The 20,322-nt window shown below is 41.3% G+C and overlaps 1 pseudogene; it reads right to left on the reverse strand.

Annotated features, from left to right (window-relative positions):
• Positions 1–9,802: 9,802 nt before the first annotated feature.
• LOC142196566 (ferritin heavy chain, oocyte isoform-like) lies at positions 9,803–10,489 on the reverse strand (annotated as a pseudogene).
• Between the last annotated feature and the right edge of the window lie 9,833 nt (positions 10,490–20,322).

The raw sequence follows: 20,322 nt of genomic DNA on the forward strand, positions 1-20,322 counted from the left end.
AGGAAGGAAGAACCCGTCCCAGACTTGATAGGAAGATAGGCTGTCAATCACACAGGTAAGACTAACATTAACCATTAGAGGGACAGAGGAAACAAAGGTGAAGGAGATCGGTGTGGCGGTAAATCAATTACCAAGGTGACGGAATAGGACAGTGTTCAGACAACACAACAAGAACCCTAAGCAAAAAAATTAAAACTGAACACTATTTCTGCACCACAGCGTGCAAGCGGATGGTGCAGAAGTTTGAGCGGATGTAACACATGGGCAGTGAAAATTTTTTTAAAAAAATTCAGACTCACCTGTACCCGATGTTCTGTTATCCATGCGTTCCGGGAATTCTGTTCAACATGTCCTTTCCGGAGTTCCACTGAAGCCAATCAGTGAGGGGCATGTGATGTCAGTACCCATGAAATCGGAAGGCTCTTCCTGAGGCCTGCTGAGGCTGCTGGACACCAGAGCAACAAGGACAGGTGAGTATGCATTTTTTTCCATTTTTTTCACTGCCCTTGGCAAATTTAAAAGTTAAAGGGATTGTCCAATTTTACCTGAACAACCACTTTAAGGAGATCTATTTCCTCCTTCACTTATTAAGCTCTTCTACTCCTCCTTATCTTCAGTCTAACTGCTAGTTTACATAAGATTTTTCACTGTTTTCAGCCTCACACATGAAGCCCTCTGGAGAGGGGAGGGGTGAAGAAGAAGGCTGGTTAATTCAATTATTGCCTTATTCTGTGAACTGTTAGCCTCTTATCTACAAACCTAGTAGTGTTAAAAGAGCAAGGACAAGCGCAGTGTAGCAGCAGCAATTATTTCAATGGCTTTTCTATCCCCCCTCCTCTCTTCCTAGACTAATATGTAGAAAGTAACTCCGCCTTAAAGGAGGAGAAAGAAACTTATTTCTTTAATAAGATATTACAAAGTTTAATATATTAACCTGCATTACTCATTTATGAAGAGTTGTTTATAACTGGAGGTACAGTATAGGGCTGCACATTGTGGAAACACACTGTTTTTGGCTGCAAAATTTCAGTTCAGTTCAAATTGAATGCGATTTTGTTTAATATCATCCACCCATTATGCATATTATTATATTTGGTCTAAAAATGGGTTTGCTTTTCCTTTAATCCCACACTACTGCAGCTCATAGGTTGTAAATGGTATTGCAGCTCTTTTCTATTCAAGTAAATGAAGCTGAGCTGCAAAAACAGATATAACCCATAGTCAAGAGCGGCATTATTTTTGGAACAAAACTGACCCTTAAACTAATGATCTACAATCTGTTTAAGGTTCTATTTGGTAGCCATGGTGTATAGTATACCAATTAATTCCAATTAATACATGTAGTGTTATATGTTTATTTAATCTGATGTTAACTAATAGACCTTTGCTGCACTCCAAGGATTAGATCAAAGTCATTAGTTCCTTGTCATATGCATATAATGAAGAAAATGACTATTAATGTTGTATTTAAATAGAAATTCCAGATAAAAGCTGACAACAAAGAAAAATTTTTTTTTTTTTTTGCAGCTCCATTAGTCTGGACCCACTGGCACATGTAACTTAGAAATAGGTTAATGGTGCCAACGTCAGATGCTCTTTCTGGATTGCTTTTGGTTCCCACCAACCAGGTCAATATTTTGAATTATTTGCATATTATAATTACATTCTACACGGCTTAGTATACACTGTATTCAGTCCAATGACCACCTTTCCCAAATGAGATAAAAATCTAATTTATCTTTTCTATCCAACAGGACTAGTTTTATAGAACACCGGGACACTAAAGTCATGTTGGAGCCATGTACACCAAGGCTGTACAAATCACCAAGGCTAGGGGCCACACAGTGGCTCAGTGGTTAGCACTGCAGCCTTGCAGCGCTGGAGTCCTGGTGTTCAAATCCCGCCAAAGGCAGAAAACCATCTGCAAGGAGTTTGTATGCTCTCCCCGTGTTTGCATGGACTTCCATCCCATACTTCAAAAAAAGACATACTGATAGGGAAAAATGTACATTGTGAGCTCTATGTGGGGCTCACAATCTACATTTAAAAAAAAAAAAAAAAAAATCACCAAGGCTCTCTGTCTGGCTTGCTTTCTCCTTTAGGCCTGGTTCACATGTGCGTTCGGTATTCCATTAGGGAAGTCAGCGTGTTTTCCACGCGGTGTCCGCACGAGTCATGTGGAGAGAAAAGTGCTGCTTGAAGTATTTTTCTCTCTGCATGATTCATGTGGACACCATGCTGAAAATACTATGGAGGTCACGAGGTATCCGAATCACAGGTCAAAGAGAGGTGGTCTTTAGGCAAGCCAGGGTCATACTCTGGAGGTCATGAGGTATCCAAATCACAGGTCAAGGAAGGTGGTCTTTAGGCAAGCCGAGGTCATACTCTGAAGGTCATGAGGTATCCAAATCACAGGTCAAGGAGACGTGGTCTTTAGGCAAGCCGGGGTCATACTCTGGAGGTCATGAGGTATCTGAATCACAGGTCAAGGAAGGTGGTCTTTAAGCAAGCCGGGGTCATACTCTGGAGGTCATGAGGTATCCGAATCATAGGTCAAGGAGAGGTGGTCTTTAGGCAAGCCGGGGTCATACTCTGGAGGTCATGAGGTATCTGAATCACAGGTCAAGGAAGGTGGTCTTTAAGCAAGCCGGGGTCATACTCTGGAGGTCATGAGGTATCCGAATCACAGGTCAAGGAAGGTGGTCTTTAGGCAAGCCGGGGTCATATTCTGGAGGTCATGAGGTATCCAAATCACAGGTCAAGAAAGGTAGTCTTTAGGCAAGCCGGGGTCATACTCTGGAGGTCATGAGGTATAGGAATCACAGGTCAAGGAAGGTGGTCTAGGAGGCAAGCAGGGTCATACACAGAGTCTAGAAACAGGAAGGCAGGGAAAAGGCAGACAGACAGGAATGGAGGCGCAGGAGAGCTGATTCCCAAAGGAAACTAAATAACCAGCGGCAGGCTGGAGCCAGAATGAGGCCCAAATAGTCTCCAGCGTGCTGCTGACCCCCTGACCCCGGAAGTACCATTCCTGTCTGAGGAGGATACTGCCTCCGGTCAGCTGCCTCCGTACATCGCAGTGGAGGCTCCGGCCCGCACCTTAGCAATCATTAAAAATGGAGCAACTCAACAGGAGTTAACCCTTGTGTTCTCTCATTTCTATAACACTGTTTGAGCATCACACAGTATTGCAGAATGACAAACAGTATGAGCAACTTGTTTCTTGTTACATTTTACATTCCATCTCAGGTTATTGCTTCTTTAAAAGCAGCGCCATAAAGCATTTCTGACTATTGAAGCAAGAAGAGGAATTCAATAAAACTGAGGAGAAAATCCATAATAGCAATACTGCTTTACAATAGTGTTTACCACGACACAATGGTGGCCCTCCAATACCACGGCCAATCGGCACTCAATCCTAAGAAACCTATGTTACAATGTGTGGACAAAGAGTTCTCAGGTCTGTAATAATGGCCAGAAATCTCATTAACAGAGATGGATAGAAGACACCCTGTGGAATGGAAAGTGAATATTAAACACGTGCCTTATTTTCAATAAAATGAAAGCCCTATTCTTTAATTCAATCAATAAATGCATCTGAACTTTAAGCAGCAGAAATGCTACAATAATAAGAGAAACGCGTTTCTGGACAGAATTGCGGGCTTTTATCAAATTACATTTAATATTCAATCAATATATAGATTGCTGCAAAATTAAATAATATTTAACACAGGTAACGGGTTATTAGACCAAGTAGATAGACAGGCCCCCTTATATCAGGGCATCTTAGTTCACGGGCCACTTGGATTTCTATCCACTTCGATTTATTAACCCTCCTACAATTTTGGACAAGCAAGACTTGGAGCTTGAGCTAAATGCATTACTGGTCACCCCGAGTACGGCACATTCAGAAACACTGTAACTTAAACAGAAGCCGCGGAGGCCAGGAGGGCTAGAGCCGCGATCTTGGCTTTAAAGCAAGACCAAGAACTGGTCCCTATAGATTTAGAGATATCATTTTACATGGCTAATAAATCACTCTAACTGCCTGACTGCCCTCCATAATAGATGTCGCGGAGGTCCACTCTTAATTCTGCAAGGACGTGCAGGACAACAGATGGACCAACCATAGAGAAAGCAGGGACTGTCATAAACTGCTGTATTAACAGTTCTGGAAGCCACTATGATGCAGTTTTCCTTCTGGCCCAATGTCATACGATCCACTGGGAACTAAATGAACTACTGGGTCCTAGAGGACTTGGATCAGCTCTGTAGTGTAACACAGTTACAAGGGATATCAGTAGAAAAACAAGTAATGTTAAAATGCCCCCTCCCCCCCCCCAAGTTCTATTAAGGTCTTATGGGGGGCACAATGGGGATTTCCCAAGAACATAACCAGATTTTAATTTGTGAAACATTTTTGCAAATATAAGTAATTGCAAAATTTACAGAGTTTTAAAGATTTTCGCTAACCATCTTAGTGGTGATATCTTTTTTTCCTTGATCGGTTGCCAATGGATATGACCATGAATGCAGAAACTTTGAATGTTCCAGGACTTGTCACAAACGTAGCCTTCATTTCCTTATGTGTAACGTCTCTGCCTGTTCAGGTCTCTGCGACAGCCTCTGCTCACTACCCTGTGGCGCAGGAGGGGTGTTCAGTTTGATTCTTTGCTTAGAGTTTTTTGGTGACTCTGTCCTATGACTTTGTCCCCGCTAAGCTCCTCTTTCTGCTCTTATTGAATTACTGACCTCTGACCTTTGGCTTCCCCTGTGACTTCTCTTTGGATTACAATTTTGTATGCCTTTGTCTCTCTGGTTTTGACCCTTGGCTTGCTGACTTGGCTCTTCTGTGTAGTTTTGTCCTTTCTTGTTCTGTGTGACACTTATTTCAGAGAAAAGACTGCCGCCAAGTTGTTGCTGTCATGTGGCAAGCAGGTAAGGAGAGGGGCTGGGTCAAGTTTAGGACTCACTGTGTCTGTCTTCCCTTCTTCCTGTTTCAGCAGCAGTACTGGGGAAACGCACAACTAGCAATTCCCTTACAACGGGTTATCAGGCAGAGACACGACGTGTATGAGAAGATAACCCGGATACAATAAGGAAGTCATGGCTGGGTTTCTGACAAGTGCCAGACCATAAAAAGTTTCTGCATTCATGGTCATTTCAATTGGTAACCATTCAAGATAAAAAATGTCACCACTAGGATGATTTTAGAAAATCTTTAACATTTTTAAATAGTTATAATTGCAAAATATAAGTAAATGGCCTCTACCCGTGACTTTGTCTGAGTGTTGTTGGCATTGATGATCCGCCTATATTCAGCAAATTGCTGCCGTTGATGGTTCACCTGCTCCGGCGTTTCGGCAGTTCTCAAGCTGTCCTGCTGCTGAACTTGTTCCTCGCACCGTGCCTGTGATTGTTCCGGAATATCAGCGGCTGTCTGGGATGCCATATTATGAGTGTGTTGTTGGCATCGATGATCCACCTGCTCTGGCGTTTTGGCTGCTCTAAGAACCACTTGATGCCTAGCTTGCTCAATCCCCCTGAGCTCTGGTTGAGGAGAAGTCTGTGACTTCTGGCTACCTTCATAGCTCTCGTTGTTTTAGAATTTTGCGACAAATTAGATTTTCTTCTTTCCAGCATGGTAAAAATTGGCAAAATGCCAATTTGGATTAAAGGGGCTGCCTGGAGCAGATCAAATAATATGTAAATACTTGTTCACAATGGACTCAGGGTTATCCGTGTGTTTACATACAGAGATAACAGAGCATCTTTATCAGTGATCTCCAATTAGCTGAGAGTCCTGCTGACAAGAGCAGTGTAATATAGTATATGAACATAAATTCGTAACAGTCGTGAAGCCATGTCATTTACCGGGATAAAAAGTAGCCTATGTGTTATTCGAGGTTACAGTCTATATATGTGCCCAATTTCTTTCCAATCAGTTCAGCCGTTTTTGCGTGATTGAGTAACAAACATCCAAACACACAAACTTTCACATTTATAACATTAGTACAAAGGATTAAAATATATATATATATATATATATATATATATATATATATATATATATATACAGTCCTATGAAAAAGTTTGGGCACCCCTATTAATCTTAATCATATTTATTTCTAAATATTTTGGTGTTTGCAACATCCATTTCAGTTTGATATATCTAATAACTGATGGACACAGTAATATTTCAGGATTGAAATGAGGTTTATTGTACTAACAGAAAATGCGCAATATGCATTAAACCAAAATTTGACCGGTGCAAAAATATGGGCACCTCAACAGAAAAGTGACATTAATATTTAGTAGATCCTCCTTTTGCAAAGATAACAGCCTCTAGTCGCTTCCTGTAGCTTTTAATCAGTTCCTGGATCCTGGATGAAGGTATTTTGGACCATTTCTTTCTACAAAACAATTCAAGTTCAGTTAAGTTTGATGGTCGCCGAACATGGACAGCCCGCTCTCAAATGATCTGAAAACAAAGATTGTTCAACATAGTTGTTCAGGGGAAGGATACAAAACGTTGTCTCAGAGATTTAACCTGTCAGTTTCCACTGTGAGGAACATAGTAAGGAAATGGAAGACCACAAGGACAGTTCTTGTTAAGCCCAGAAGTGGCAGGCCAAGAAAAATATCAGAAAGGCAGAGAAGAAGAATGGTGAGAACAGTCAAGGACAATCCACAGACCACCTCCAAAGAGCTGCAGCATCATCTTGCTGCAGATGGTGTCACTGTGCATCAGTCAGCAATACAGCGCACTTTGCACAAATAGAAGCTGTATGGGAGAGTGATGAGTAAGAAGCTGTTTCTGCACGTACGCCACAAATAGAGTTGCCTGAGGTATGAAAAAGCACATTTGGACAAGGCAGCTTCATTTTGGAAACAAAAATTGAGTTGTTTGGTTATAAAAAAAAGGCGTTATGCATGGCGTCCAAAAAGAAACAGCATTCCAAGAAAAACACATGCTACCCACTGTAAAATTTGGTGGAGGTTCCTTCATGCTTTGGGGCTGTGTGGCCAATGCCGGCATCGGGAATCTTGTTAAAGTTGAGGGTCGCATGGATTCCACTCAGTATCAGCAGATTCTTGAGAATAATGTTCAAGAATCAGTGACGAAGTTGAAGTTACGCCGGGGATGGATATTTCAGCAAGACAATGATCCAAAACACCGCTCCAAATCCTCAGGCATTCATGCAGAGGAACAATTACAATGTTCTGGAATGGCCATCCCAGTCCCCAGACCTGAATATCATTGAACATCTGTGGGATGATTTGAAGCGGGCTGTCCATGCTCGGCGACCATCTAACTTAACTGAACTTGAATTGTTTGTCCAAAATACCTTTATCCAGGATCCAGGAACTGATTAAAAGCTACAGGAAGCGACTAGAGGCTGTTATCTTTGCAAAAGGAGGATCTACTAAATATTAATGTCACTTTTCTGTTGAGGTGCCCATACTTTTGCACCGGTCAAATTTTGGTTTAATGCATATTGCGCATTTTCTGTTAGTACAATAAACCTCATTTCAATCCTGAAATATTACTGTGTCCATCAGTTATTAGATATATCAAACTGAAATGGCTGTTGCAAATACCAAAATATTTAGAACTAAAAATGATTAAGATTAATAGGGGTGCCCAAACTTTTTCATAGGACTGTATATATATATATATATATATATATATATATATATATATATATATATATATATATTGGATGATTTTGGCTCTTTGCTTAGGCAGGTATACAGAATTTATTCTACGAATATACAGATATCTTTATATAAATTGTAAACATTAAAAATTTTCTTGTAATCAAAATTAGGCAAAATAATTATTGGTATCCCACAACAACAACAGCCACATCCTACACTGTAAAATCAATTACCAAGTGCCAGCAGTATTCACACCAGATGAAGTGAGACTCTATTATAATAATGCTAATCCGGCAGCCGACAAACAAACTTTCCAATTAAATTTTAATCTAAAACCAACTGACAGTCCAGAGAATGCCATGTGTAATCAGGAGAAGAAATTGCACGAGAGCAGATGAAATGTAGACACAAAGACTCTAGGGCATGATATTTTATAAAAAACTTTTCACATTTATTTGTTTTAGATGACAAACTAAACTATGAGACAGATCTTCATTTCGAAAACTGCAGCTCTTTATCCTTTATTCAAGAGTTTTCCAAACTCATTTTTGCGGATCCCCCCGGAGTTTCTATGCCAGGATCTCTGGGCTTCTGTGTCTAATTTCTGTTAATGGTGGAATGCACAATGTGGTATCAAGCACAGGATTGTCCTAAATATTCAGAAAAATTCCTGAAAAAATTGGCTTCTGAAAGGGGGTAGACTTCATAACTAAGGTCCCATGTGGTGAGTCCCAGCAAAAAAAAAAATGCTGGGAGAAGACCGTGGCGGAAACGCGTTGTGTTCTTTAGGCTGGGAACCCAGTGGCATAAATGGCACGGTTTGCTCATGGCGGAAAAAAACTCTGTGATTTAGGTTGAGGCCGCACTTTGCGGAAATGCAGCATTCTTTGCTGCAGATTTTGCTAAGCCAAAGCCAAGAATGGCACAGAAAGAATGGGAAATATAAAGGAAGCTTCTTATACTTCTATTTTCTTCACAATCTAATCCTGACTTTGGCTCAAAAAAACGCACCAAAACCTGTAACAAAAAAAGCTGTGATTGTGTAACGTGGGGCATCAGCCTTAGGGTGAATTCACACTGAGTAAACGCTAGCTTATTCTGAACGTAAAACACGTTCAGAATAAGCGGCGTCTAAAGCAGCTCCATTCATTTCTATGGGAGCGGGGATACGAGCGCTCCCCATAGAAATGAATGGGCTGCTTCTTTCACTCCGTGCAGTCCCATTGAAGTGAATGGGGAGTGCCGGCGTGTACGCTCCGGCATGAGCAGAGCTTGCCGTATACGCCGGCACTCCCCATTCACTTCAATGGGACTGCACGGAGTGAAAGAAGCAGCCCATTCATTTCTATGGGGAGCGCTCGTATCCCCGCTCCCATAGAAATGAATGGAGCTGCTTTAGACGCCGCTTATTCTGAACGTGTTTTACGTTCAGAATAAGCTAGCGTTTACTCAGTGTGAATGCACCCTTACAGTCGCGCAGCGGATACGCTGAGATTTCCAAACCTCTAGCAGTTTTGGAAATCGCAGAATATCAATTATACCTAGGGAAATGCTGGTGGTTTCCCTATGGGTATAATTGAAGTAGAAAGAAGTTATTTTAGAAGTTATGATGTCGTGTTCATAGATGTTACCTAAACAGGAATACACAATTTTGGGCCGGGTTAGGCCAGGGCCCCACATTGCGAAAATACATCGCTTAAATCCTGCAGAAGAAACCTCTGCGAACTTTCTGTGCAAAGCACCGCATAAGGAAGAACTGGCCTTCGCTTTACAGAAAATCTGCAGAGATTTCCTCTGCTAAATTTTTGCCTCTATTATGCCCAGACAGCAATGCAATGTGTGGATGGGATTCGCCAGAAATGTAAATGTAATGTAAAACGCTTTGGCCAAAGCGATGTGTTCTGGCAACGTGGGACCCCAGCCTAACCCTGCCCAAAAGTGTGTTTTCCTGCTTAGGTAACACTTATGAACACAACATTATAACTTCTAAAAGCCAGGGTGAACCTCACTGCTGGAACACAATGATCTACAGTAGTTGATATATCTATTTTTCAATGTTTTAGGCTAAGGCCCCACATTGTGGAAACGCAGCTTTTTGTGTTGCAGATTTTGCTGCGTTTTTTTTTTTCTTTACTAGTAGAAGAGCTTTATTGGTGGCAAAAAATAGCAAGGAACAAATAAATTTTCACAAAAGAATATTAAGAGGAAAGCGTATATGAAGCAGGATAGAGGAGAGATCTTAGTCGTGGCATTCTCCCAGTGTGTGTTTGTCAAAGAGGTATTCGGCCATGCCATTTTGTGGGGCTCCCATTCGCCGGAGGTCGGTCACATGGTCACCCAGTTCCTTTACAGATTTCACCTGCTCATCAAGGTAGTGCGTTTCCAAGAAGTCACAGAGATGAGGATCATTCCGATCTGTAGACAATTTGTGCAGATCCAGAAGGGACTGGTTGACGTTCTTCTCCAGCTACAAGGCACATTCGCTGCCCCACTCATCACGGTCTGGCTTCCTCACATCCTGGAAGACAATTCATCCTCCACGTTAATTCTGCATCTTCTGAAGTTTTTCGGCGTGCTCACGCTCTTCGTGGGATTGGTGTATTTTGCAAAGTTCTTCAATACCACGTCATCGCGATCAAAGTAATAAGACATGGATAGGTAGACATAGGAGGCATATAGCTCCAGGTTGACCTGGCGGTTAATGGCGGCCTCGCAGTCCTGGTGGTAGTTCTGACGGACTTGGGAGCTCATGTCGTCGGTGTAATGGGTTCCGTCCAATCACTGTTGAAGCGGGAACCTCGATTATTCTCGATATCTCACTGCGCTTGATCTCTTGCTGCGTTTTTTTTTTTAGCCAAAATCAAGAATGGCTACAAAAGGAATGGGAAATATATAAGAAACTTTTATGCTTATACTTCTACTCAATCCACTCTTGGCTTTGGTTCAGAAAAACTGCAGCAAAATCTGCCACAAAAAAATCTTCGTTTCTGCAATGTGGGTCCTCAGCCTCAGGGCCCGTGCACACGGATTTTAGCATAATACACGCGTATAGAATACATGTGTAAAAATAACACTCCCATTGACTTTGCAATAAATGACTTTGTAAAAAACGCGTCAAAATACGCGCCAAAAAACACGACATGTTTTTTACATGTGTAAAATGTCATTGAAGTCAATGGGAGTGTTATTTTTACACGTGTATTCTATACACGTGTATTATGCTAAAATGCGCTCGCACTTAACTCCGTGTGCACGGTCCCTTAATGTGGAAGGGGCTTTTAGACTCTGCTGCCTTATTTCCAAATCAAATCAGCTATAATCTGAACGTAGCGAATCCTCTTTTTGATATTTTCTAATATAAGGTTTAGCCATGACTGTTTCCGTTTGTTCCATGTATCTGCGTCTGTTGTTTTTGAATAAATCATAAGGTATCTCAATTCTATTCATTCCCTCGTCTTGTTGATTTTTGTTCTAGATTCTGTTGTTGAACTCAGCAATTATCTGACAATGACCAGCTGAGCCCAGCGCACGGCAATAAAGCCACTAAAAGGATATTTTATAGAACACTGTGAGAAACAACCTGATATCATTTCAGCAGGATCATCATGTCAAGGGTTTGGGGTCACGCTTATAAATATACATGATTCAGCTAAATGGCAAAGGCCATTAGTAAAGCCAGAGGAAATAGGAGCAACAGTAGAAACTTCACAGATGGAAATTGTTTTTATTTTTATTTCTGCAAGGATACCTGAAAAAAATTCAATTGAAATCTAGAGGAGAAAACTACAACGTAGAAGTAAGCATAAAAAAAAATCAGTGTAATAAAAACATAGAAAACGGTTAGTAAAAAAATTGTTCTACAGCTATAAAACATGGCAGAGAAGCGTTTGGATTCCGTCCAGGGGAGTCCGCATGGGGACCCCCCCCCCCCCCCGAATGGAATACAAAACGCATTTGCAAGCGCTGTGCAGTAAAAGCACATGGACCCCATAGACTATGATGGCGTCCGTGTACTTAACGCCAGATCTCCGCAGGGATCGTGCGGACAGGAAAGTAGTTCACCATCTACTCTCCTGTCTGCATGATTCACGCAGGCAGTGCGCGGCAAGCACACAGACCCCATTATAGTCTATGAGGTCTGTGTGCTTTCACTGCACAGCGCTTGCAAATGCGTTTGGTATTTCGTTTGGGGGGAGGTCCCCATGCGGACTCCCCTGAATGGAATACCAACACAGATTTGAATGAAGGGTAAGATCATGACTACAGCATCAGACTACAAAAGGATTGCTTGTAGTCTGTTACCGTAGAGACACATATGGAAAGTCTGCAAAGCAGCGGCACACAGAATACAGAAAGATATTTTTAATTCTGTGTATTATAATAATAAAAGGAATAGTTATAAATTAATCTATTTTGTTTTTAATAGTTGTAATAATTCACTGCAATAATCAAATCCTCATACTAATGCATCTCAAAAAATTAGAATATCATCAAAAAGTTATTTTTTTAGTAACTTAATTGAAAAATGATAATAGTAATAATAATAAATAATAATAATAAATTAATAATAATAATATATTATATTGAGTCTTTACAAATAGAGAGACATTTTCCAAGTGTTTCTTTCTGTTAATGTTGATGACTATGACTTACAGCCAAGGAAAACCCAAAAGTCATTATCTCAGAAAATTAGAATATTATATAAAATGTTGACCAGATGAAAAGTCTGTCCAGTAAATCCCCTCAGTATTTGGTCTGGGCTCCTTTTGCATAAATGACGTCATCAATGTGGCAATGTGTCCTGGAGGGATCAGCCTGTGGCACTGCAGAGGTGTTGTGGAAGCCCAGGTTGTATGATAGCAGCCTTCAGCTCGTCTGCATTGTTGGGTCTGGGGTCTCTCATAGATTCTCTATGGGGTTAGGGTCAGGTGAGTTTGCTGGCCAATCAAGCGCAGTGATACTGTGATTATTAAACCATGTCTTGGTACTTTTGGCAGTGTGGACAGGGGCCAAGTCTTGTTAGAAAATAAAAATTCCATCTCCGACAAGCTTGTGGGCAGAGGGAAGCGATCTAGAATTTCCTGGTAGACGGCTGCACTGACTTTGGTCTTGATAAAACACAGAGGACCTACACCACCAGGTGACATGGCTCCCGAAACTATCACTGATGGTGGAAACTTCCCACTAGACCTCAAGCAGCTTGGATTGTGTACAGCGGCCTCTCTGCTCTTCCTCCAGACTCTGGGACCTTCCAAATGAAATGCAAAATTTACTTTCATCTGACCACTTTGACCACAGTGAGTAACAGTCCAGAACTTTTGATGACATTCTAATTTATTGAGATGCACGAGTATATGATTTATTTCACTGACCCATAGACTTTCATTGATGTGATGCACCTGAGATACATCAGCAGCATCAGTGAACAGGATGGGCTCCGTAGGGTTTTGCACAAAAAACAAATGAACGACATCTGAATGAACACACCGAAATTAATGTTTACATTTGCCATCTGCATTATTTGTGAATTATTATCTGTGAATATGACTTTATTGTGCGGGTGCTTTTTTTTCACACCTCCTTAAAATTTTTGCACCGTACTACATAAATATTACAATATATTACTAAAATAAATCAGAACTACATAAAGAGTCTGTATAGCCCTAGTGTAAAAGTTGATAATATGAAGGTAAAAACATTGTCGAGCTGGCTGACATTAGCCTGCAGCGATACTTACACTTCCCGATCAGCAATCTACACTGTACTGCCCACAGGCAAGAGGGAAAATAGAGGAAAAGAGTGACCATTAGATTTTCATGTGAAGGTAGAAGGCTTTGAAGTCGTTCGTCCAATTTTATTATTTTTTATCTCCCTTTTATTGACATTCACGGTATGATGTTCTTTCTTGGAATATTTCATTTTTACAATGAGCATGACTGAACAAAGTTTGACATATATCTTCCTTTTTTTATTTTTATTTTTTTTCTTCAATGGTTGTAGTCTACTGATTTTTTTTTAACACAGCAGTGATGAAAGACTGGAGACAATTCATTCCTCCTTTATTGTACCGTATAACGCCCTTCTTTTCCTTAAAGGGATTCTACCACTAAAACACTTTTTTTTCTAGTTACCACGTCGGAATAGCCTTTAAAAAGGCTATTCGTCTCTTACCTGTGGAAGTGCGCCTCCTCCCCTTCTGATAGTACTCGTCCATAGACAAGTACTGGGGGGGGGGGGGGGCGTTCCTCATCGCTCAGCGTCATTGCTGGGCAGTAAACAACGCTCCCTCTCAGAGTACAGCACTATAGACGCTTCTGTGAGGAAGGGCGTTCCTGACTGACTATCAGAAACGCCCTTCTGATAGTGAAGAGCTACGGTACCGGCACCGATAGCTCTTCACTGGAGGCACAGAACGGTAAAGCCAATAGTGCGCTGAACTCAGCGAACTATCGGCTTTCTAGAGGTGTATTAAATCGCATGTGCCCCAGATGGTGAAAGGTCCTCTTTAATATGTACAGTACATCCAGTATGGCTACAGGGAAGAGTAAAATAAGATACTGATTTGTCTACCATGCTGCGCATATCTTGACACTGGGAATGCCTTGAAATGCCCCGTACAGGCCTCTGCAATGACCAGTCTTAGCCATCAATTGGCTGAGTAGGCTTCTTCAAGCTGAAAACCAAGAAGTAAGAGCTAATGGAGACTCAGCCATCATCACCTTTTTCACCTTTATATATTTTGCTAGCGTCACCAAACTATGAAATTTTTGAGTTTTACTTTTTTTTATCACTAGATTTAAAGAGAACTTTTCACCACCTCCAAAAAGTCCAACTCTTTACATCATCTAATAGACACCTCTCTATTGATTCTATCAAAGTTGGAATTTTTTCTCTAGCCCCCACCCTTCCTGAGCAATCACTGTTGTTAGTTTTGTTGCCTGATATGCTATTTAGGTTCGGTACTGTGAGGAGGACGGTGCCAGGCAAGAACAAAAAAGGGGTGTGATTCTGAGCATTGACACTGGCTGCCTCTGATTGGTGCACTGAAACAAACCCCCTGCCTGACACTACCCACATTACAGAGCTTAAGTAGCACATCAGACACCAAAACTACCTGCACTGATTGCTCAGGATTGGCTACAGAAAAAATCCAACAGCACTGGAATCAGTGGAGCGGTGTCTACTAACAAATGCTAAGAATTAGAATAGGTGGTGAAGGTTGGTGAAGGAATAGTTGGTGAAAGATCCTCTTTAATTGCAATGAGTGTGTCAATGCATTATTGCCCTTCCTTATAAAACATACTGGTCATTTTGCATGACACTGTACCCCTGACATTACTGACTGGTGTTCTTTATACTATATAAGTATTCAAATGCTTAATGAAAAAAATGAGATGGTGAAAGCAGAAGTGTGTGCATGCTTTATCGAAAGTTAGATCGACTCTGCTGGCAGCAAGCCCTCGGCTAACATATTATAATGACACGGTCAAATAAATAAATGGGATTTGTCTGATTTGATCTCTTCTTACACTCTTGTTGCCTTTGGTCTCTGAAGTTATTCCTAAATTAAAATTCAACAGTTATTGCCTGCAGAAAAGACGCTGACACTGTTCTACTGTGGAGAACTATTATTACTGGTTGTAGTTTTGTATCGCATTATACTTATATTTAAAGGGAATACAAGTCAAACTGGTTTAACCATGATGGGGCCGATGTCTTCTCTTTTGGCTGCCGTGGAGTTCTATATTTGTATTGGTTTTCTGTGTTTCATCTGAACCACATGGATCTTTGTCAATATCAGCCCAAAAAGATGCTGTCTAATTTAAAAAAAATCACACTCACCTCACTGACCCCCGGCTTCTCCCCGATCTTGTCCCACACTATACAGGTCCACTTCCAGCCTTTGCTTTCTGGTCCCTCTCAACACAAGTAAATGACCACTCGGTCAATCATTGGCAGTAGTGGTGATCCCCCCACCCCCGATCTAGTGATTGAATGAGTAGCCATTTCATGTATGTCAAGATCAGGCGGTAGAGACCAGCAGGGAACCTAGGAAGCGAGAGAGATTAGTAAGGTAAAAAAATTTTTTACAGCATTCCGAGTCTGATTTAAAAAATATTATCGACTGGACAACCTCTGTATCTTAGAAAAGTTTAACATAATGGAAAAAGGGCTTTTCCAGGCTGATAATATTGATGACCTATACTAAGGTCATCATAATAAGATTAGTGGGAATCCGACAATCTGACCGCCATCAATGAACTGAACAACCGAAACACCGACAATGGAGCAGGAAGCGTGCCAATCTGTTCCCTTTGTAGTGGCAAAACCAGGTTACTGCCGATTGGTTCCAATTTACTTGAATGGAAGCCAAGTTGCAGTAACATGATTTGGCCACTACACAGGGAACAGAGCTATCTGCTTCCTGTATTATTCTCTGTATATCTGGTGTCAGACTGCCATCGATCTGATATTAATGACCAGTTACATCAGTTACATTAAAGTGTAACTAAAAATATTTCTTTATTAAATATATCAAATCTGTGACTATGTAGTCTATGGAGGGGGGGGGGGGAGAAGAGAGAACTCCTCAAAATTGAGAGACATCTGTACTATAGAGAGACAGTTTTTTTTCACAATAGAGCTGGGTAATCATGCCTTACTATCTAACATCTCCATCTCTTTTCTTCATGATGCCGCCATTAATTTTTCTGTATACTGTACTGGGAATCTGGAAAAAAAAGTCAGAATGGAGTGAATTTGAAGAGAAAATGCATTTCTGCGACTTTCTTACGGGCTTCGGTTTTACAGCGTTTATTGTACAGCCAAAATGGCATGTCCCCTGTACTCTGTGTTTCAGTACGATTCCGGGGAGACCAAATTTATATGGTTTTATTTACATTTTAACCCCTTAAAAAAAATCCAAAACTGTGTTCAATTTTTTTTTTTGTAAAAGTCGCCATATTCTGACAGCCGTAACTTTTTTATACGTCAGTGTACGGGGATGCATAGGGCATCTTTTTTTGCGGGGCCGGGTGTACTTTTTAGTTCTACCATTTTCGGGAAATTCTTTTGCTTTGATCACTTTTTGTTCAAATTTTTATCAGAATCAAAACAGTGAAAAAACGGCGGTTTGGCACTTTTGACTACTTTTCCCGCTACGGCGTTTACCGTACAGGAAAAATATTTTTATAGATTTGTAGAGCGGGCAATTTCGGACACAGGGATACCTAATGTGTATGTGTTTCGCAGTATTTAACTACTTTTATATGTGTTCTAGGGAAAGGGGGTGATTTGAATTTTTTATACTTTTTAAAAAAAAGTATATTTTTTTCACTTTATTTATTTATTTATTTTTTTGCATTTATTAGACCTCCTAGGGGTCTTGAACCCCAGGGGGTCTGATCACTAATGCAATGCATTACAATGCTAATGCATTGCAAAAAATCATCATTTCTTTTGCAGGCTGCATAGACCAGCTTGCAAAAGGAAATTACTGCAGACAAGCTGGAAACGTATCATGGAAACGTGATGTCGGCCCTGGAGCTTGCGCCACCCATGCACCTCCGGGAAAATGGCGCCACCGGGATCAATGCCTCCGATCAGTCCGGGGACCGATCAGAGGCATTAGCGCTGGCTGTCACAGTAGACACTTGGTGGCTATGGCGGCCACCCGACTCCCGGGCGGCCGCCATAGTTAAACCCCTGACATACACTGAGTTTTTGGGTGCAGTAGTTGCTGGGTGCTGGGAAAGGGGAGGGGGTGTTTTGGTTGTCTGTCTGCCCCTTCTCTGAGCTTGAGGACTGGGTTTTTTTTCCCCCACTTGGAATTCAGTCTGGCTGTATATAGGGGATCTGCAGTGCTCATATTAATCCCTTCCTGATGGAACAGGAGCACTGCAGATCCCCTAGATTCAGTAGACCGGGCACTGTCAGACACAGGGATACCTAATGTGATTGTGTTTCACAGTCATTTTCTACTTTTATATGTATTCTAGGGAAAGGAGGGATTTAGAACTTTTATTTATTTTATATTTTTTTAAAGCTTGTTTTTTTTTTCACTATTTTATGGGAGATTCTATACATTCTATACATACCATTGTGGCTGGTCATAGACTCCCCCTCCCCCCCCCAAATAAATATTTTTTTTTTTTTTTTGGGCTTGACTCGAGTATAAGCCGAGGGGGGCTTTCTCAGCACAAAAATTGTGCTGAAAAACTCGGCTTATACTCGAGTATGTACGGTAGTTTAATTATAAAATTTTATATTCTATTTCATGATGGTTTTGTCTTCTCTTCTGAGAAGTCTACGCTTTGTGATTTCTCCTGGAAATCATATAAAATGGCGGTCTTTGTATTGTGCACAGTTCCGTAAATTTGCATATAATGACGCCTATTTACTTAATAATTAAAACAATACATTATGTGGGTGTTAACAGGAAGCAGCAACTGTATGAAAATAACAGAAGGTCTTCTTGGGCAAATGCCAAGTCCTGACACTATTTCTGGCTCTAAACATGTAGTGATTTAGTTTTACGGATATTATTTTGGATTGTCAAGCTGTTCTCTACATTTCCTGCACCACAAGTACGTCTATTACATTTTTTTTCATCACAACAAACGCGCAGTAGTTATGAAATAGTCCATCATACCTCTTAGGAGTATTATGAGCATTTAACAAGTAGGTGGTCTGGCCAGAGCGCTCGTTCTGGAAGACAGAAATGTTATGTTCTTAAGTAGAAACAAGACTTTCCATAACTCTGGGCACGGGGCGCTGCCGCTGATCCCTGTCTGGGTGGCCGAGAGAGCTGCTATGTAGGGAAATACAATGATAGGGAATTGTAAATGTAGCTCAGTGGTTCCCTTAACTTTCTGCGTTGGAGACCCCCGTTAACCCTATTCTCTGGGCACAAATCACATTTTTCTCCTTACATCACCAGATTACTGACTTTTCTTTTTTCTTTTACATAGCTGTGTGAGGGCTATCACTTTTGTAAGATGATTTTGATCCAAGGTTTTTATACGGACTGCCAGATTGGAGTTGGGAAGGATTTTTTCACACCGAGTTTTTTGCAGGAGAATTTTGATGTGGAATCTGCCTCAAAATCCGCCTGCAAAAAAGGCTCCCATTCACTTCAATGGGAGTCACTCACTTTTTATTCCCGCTAGCTAGCTTCATCACAGTCCCAGCAGCACCATGGGGGTGAGGGGAGGACCAGGCACTGGTGCTCCATTCACAAGGAGGCTTTTTTTTTTTTTTAATTTAGATTGTGAGCCCCACATAGAGCTCACAATGTACATTTTTCCCTATCAGTATGTCTTTTTTTTTTGGAATATGGGATGGAAATCCATGAAAACACGGGGAGAACATACAAACTCCTTGCAGATGGTTTTTTTGGTCCTTGGTGGGATTTGAACACCGGGGCTCCACCACTGAGCCACCGTGTGGCCCCCACAAAGAGGCTTTGTTAGGACTTTCAGTCCCTCATTCAGTTATTGGGCCCCCAGCAATCAGACTCTCAGTCTACCACAAATGTGAACACAGCCTGAACAAAAATTTCCAGTCTCAAGCTAGGTTCACGGGCCACCTTTATAGTCTATGGGGTCTGACGAGTGTCCGTCGGGTTTCCGCCATTTTTATACTGTTCTCACTAGCATTGGCTATCAGGTGGACCGACAGATAAAATAGCGGATACTGAGCCTAAAGAACCCCAGGGACTATAGTGGGGTCTGTTAAGTGCCTGTTGTTTTTAAACTGAAAGGGCCATCAAAAAAGTTGTGCATGAAGGTTTTTAAAACGTCCTTGTAGTTTTCAGCAGCTGCACAAAATTGTGCAACAGCAGAAATGGGGAGCCGGCTGTAACTACAGCCAGAGCTCCCATAAAGAAGGCAGGGACAGTTTATTACCATCCCTGCCTTCTCAATCACTATGGGAGCTGCCATGATGTGGATCCCCTTTGACCCAGCGATCACGTGATCCGCCGAATCAGCGTATGTTAGAGATGTTGGATTCTACAGGACCTAAATCATCTCTATAGTTATGGACAGGAGGTTGTATTCCTCCTGCAACTGAGGCTATATGTATCTGACCCCCCTCCCCTATCAAAAAAAAATATGTGATCAGATGTCCTCAAAGGTCTCTTATGACCTCATAAGGACAAAATGTAAAAAAAATATACATACATTAATCCTACTAATATTATAAATTTGTCAATCACGCAAAAACGGCTGAACGGATTTGAATGAAATTCGGCACACAGATAAATTGTAACTGCGATTAAAACATAGGCTACTTTTTATCCCCATAAATCACATGGCTTCAAGACTGTTATGAATTTAAGTTCACATACTATATTATACTGCTCCTGCAGCAGCTTATCTCAGCCAGGGCTGTTATCACTCTGACGCTAGGTTCACACCTGCGTTCAGGGTCTCCGTTCTGTGCTTTCCGTCTTCTGCATGCCAGAAGACGGAAACCACAGATCGGGTCCGGCCGTGCGCGGCGGTGAGCGTTTTATGCTCTCCGTCGCGAAACCGGGTTTTTTAATCTGGACACAGAGTACTGCATGTCCGACTCTGTGTCCGGATTATAAAACCCGGTTTTGCGGCGGAGAGCCTAAAACGCTCACCGCCGCTCAGCTTTCTCACCCATTCAAATGAA

Source organism: Leptodactylus fuscus, chromosome 3 (genome assembly GCF_031893055.1).
Source record: "Leptodactylus fuscus isolate aLepFus1 chromosome 3, aLepFus1.hap2, whole genome shotgun sequence".
Taxonomy (NCBI): domain Eukaryota; kingdom Metazoa; phylum Chordata; class Amphibia; order Anura; family Leptodactylidae; genus Leptodactylus; species Leptodactylus fuscus.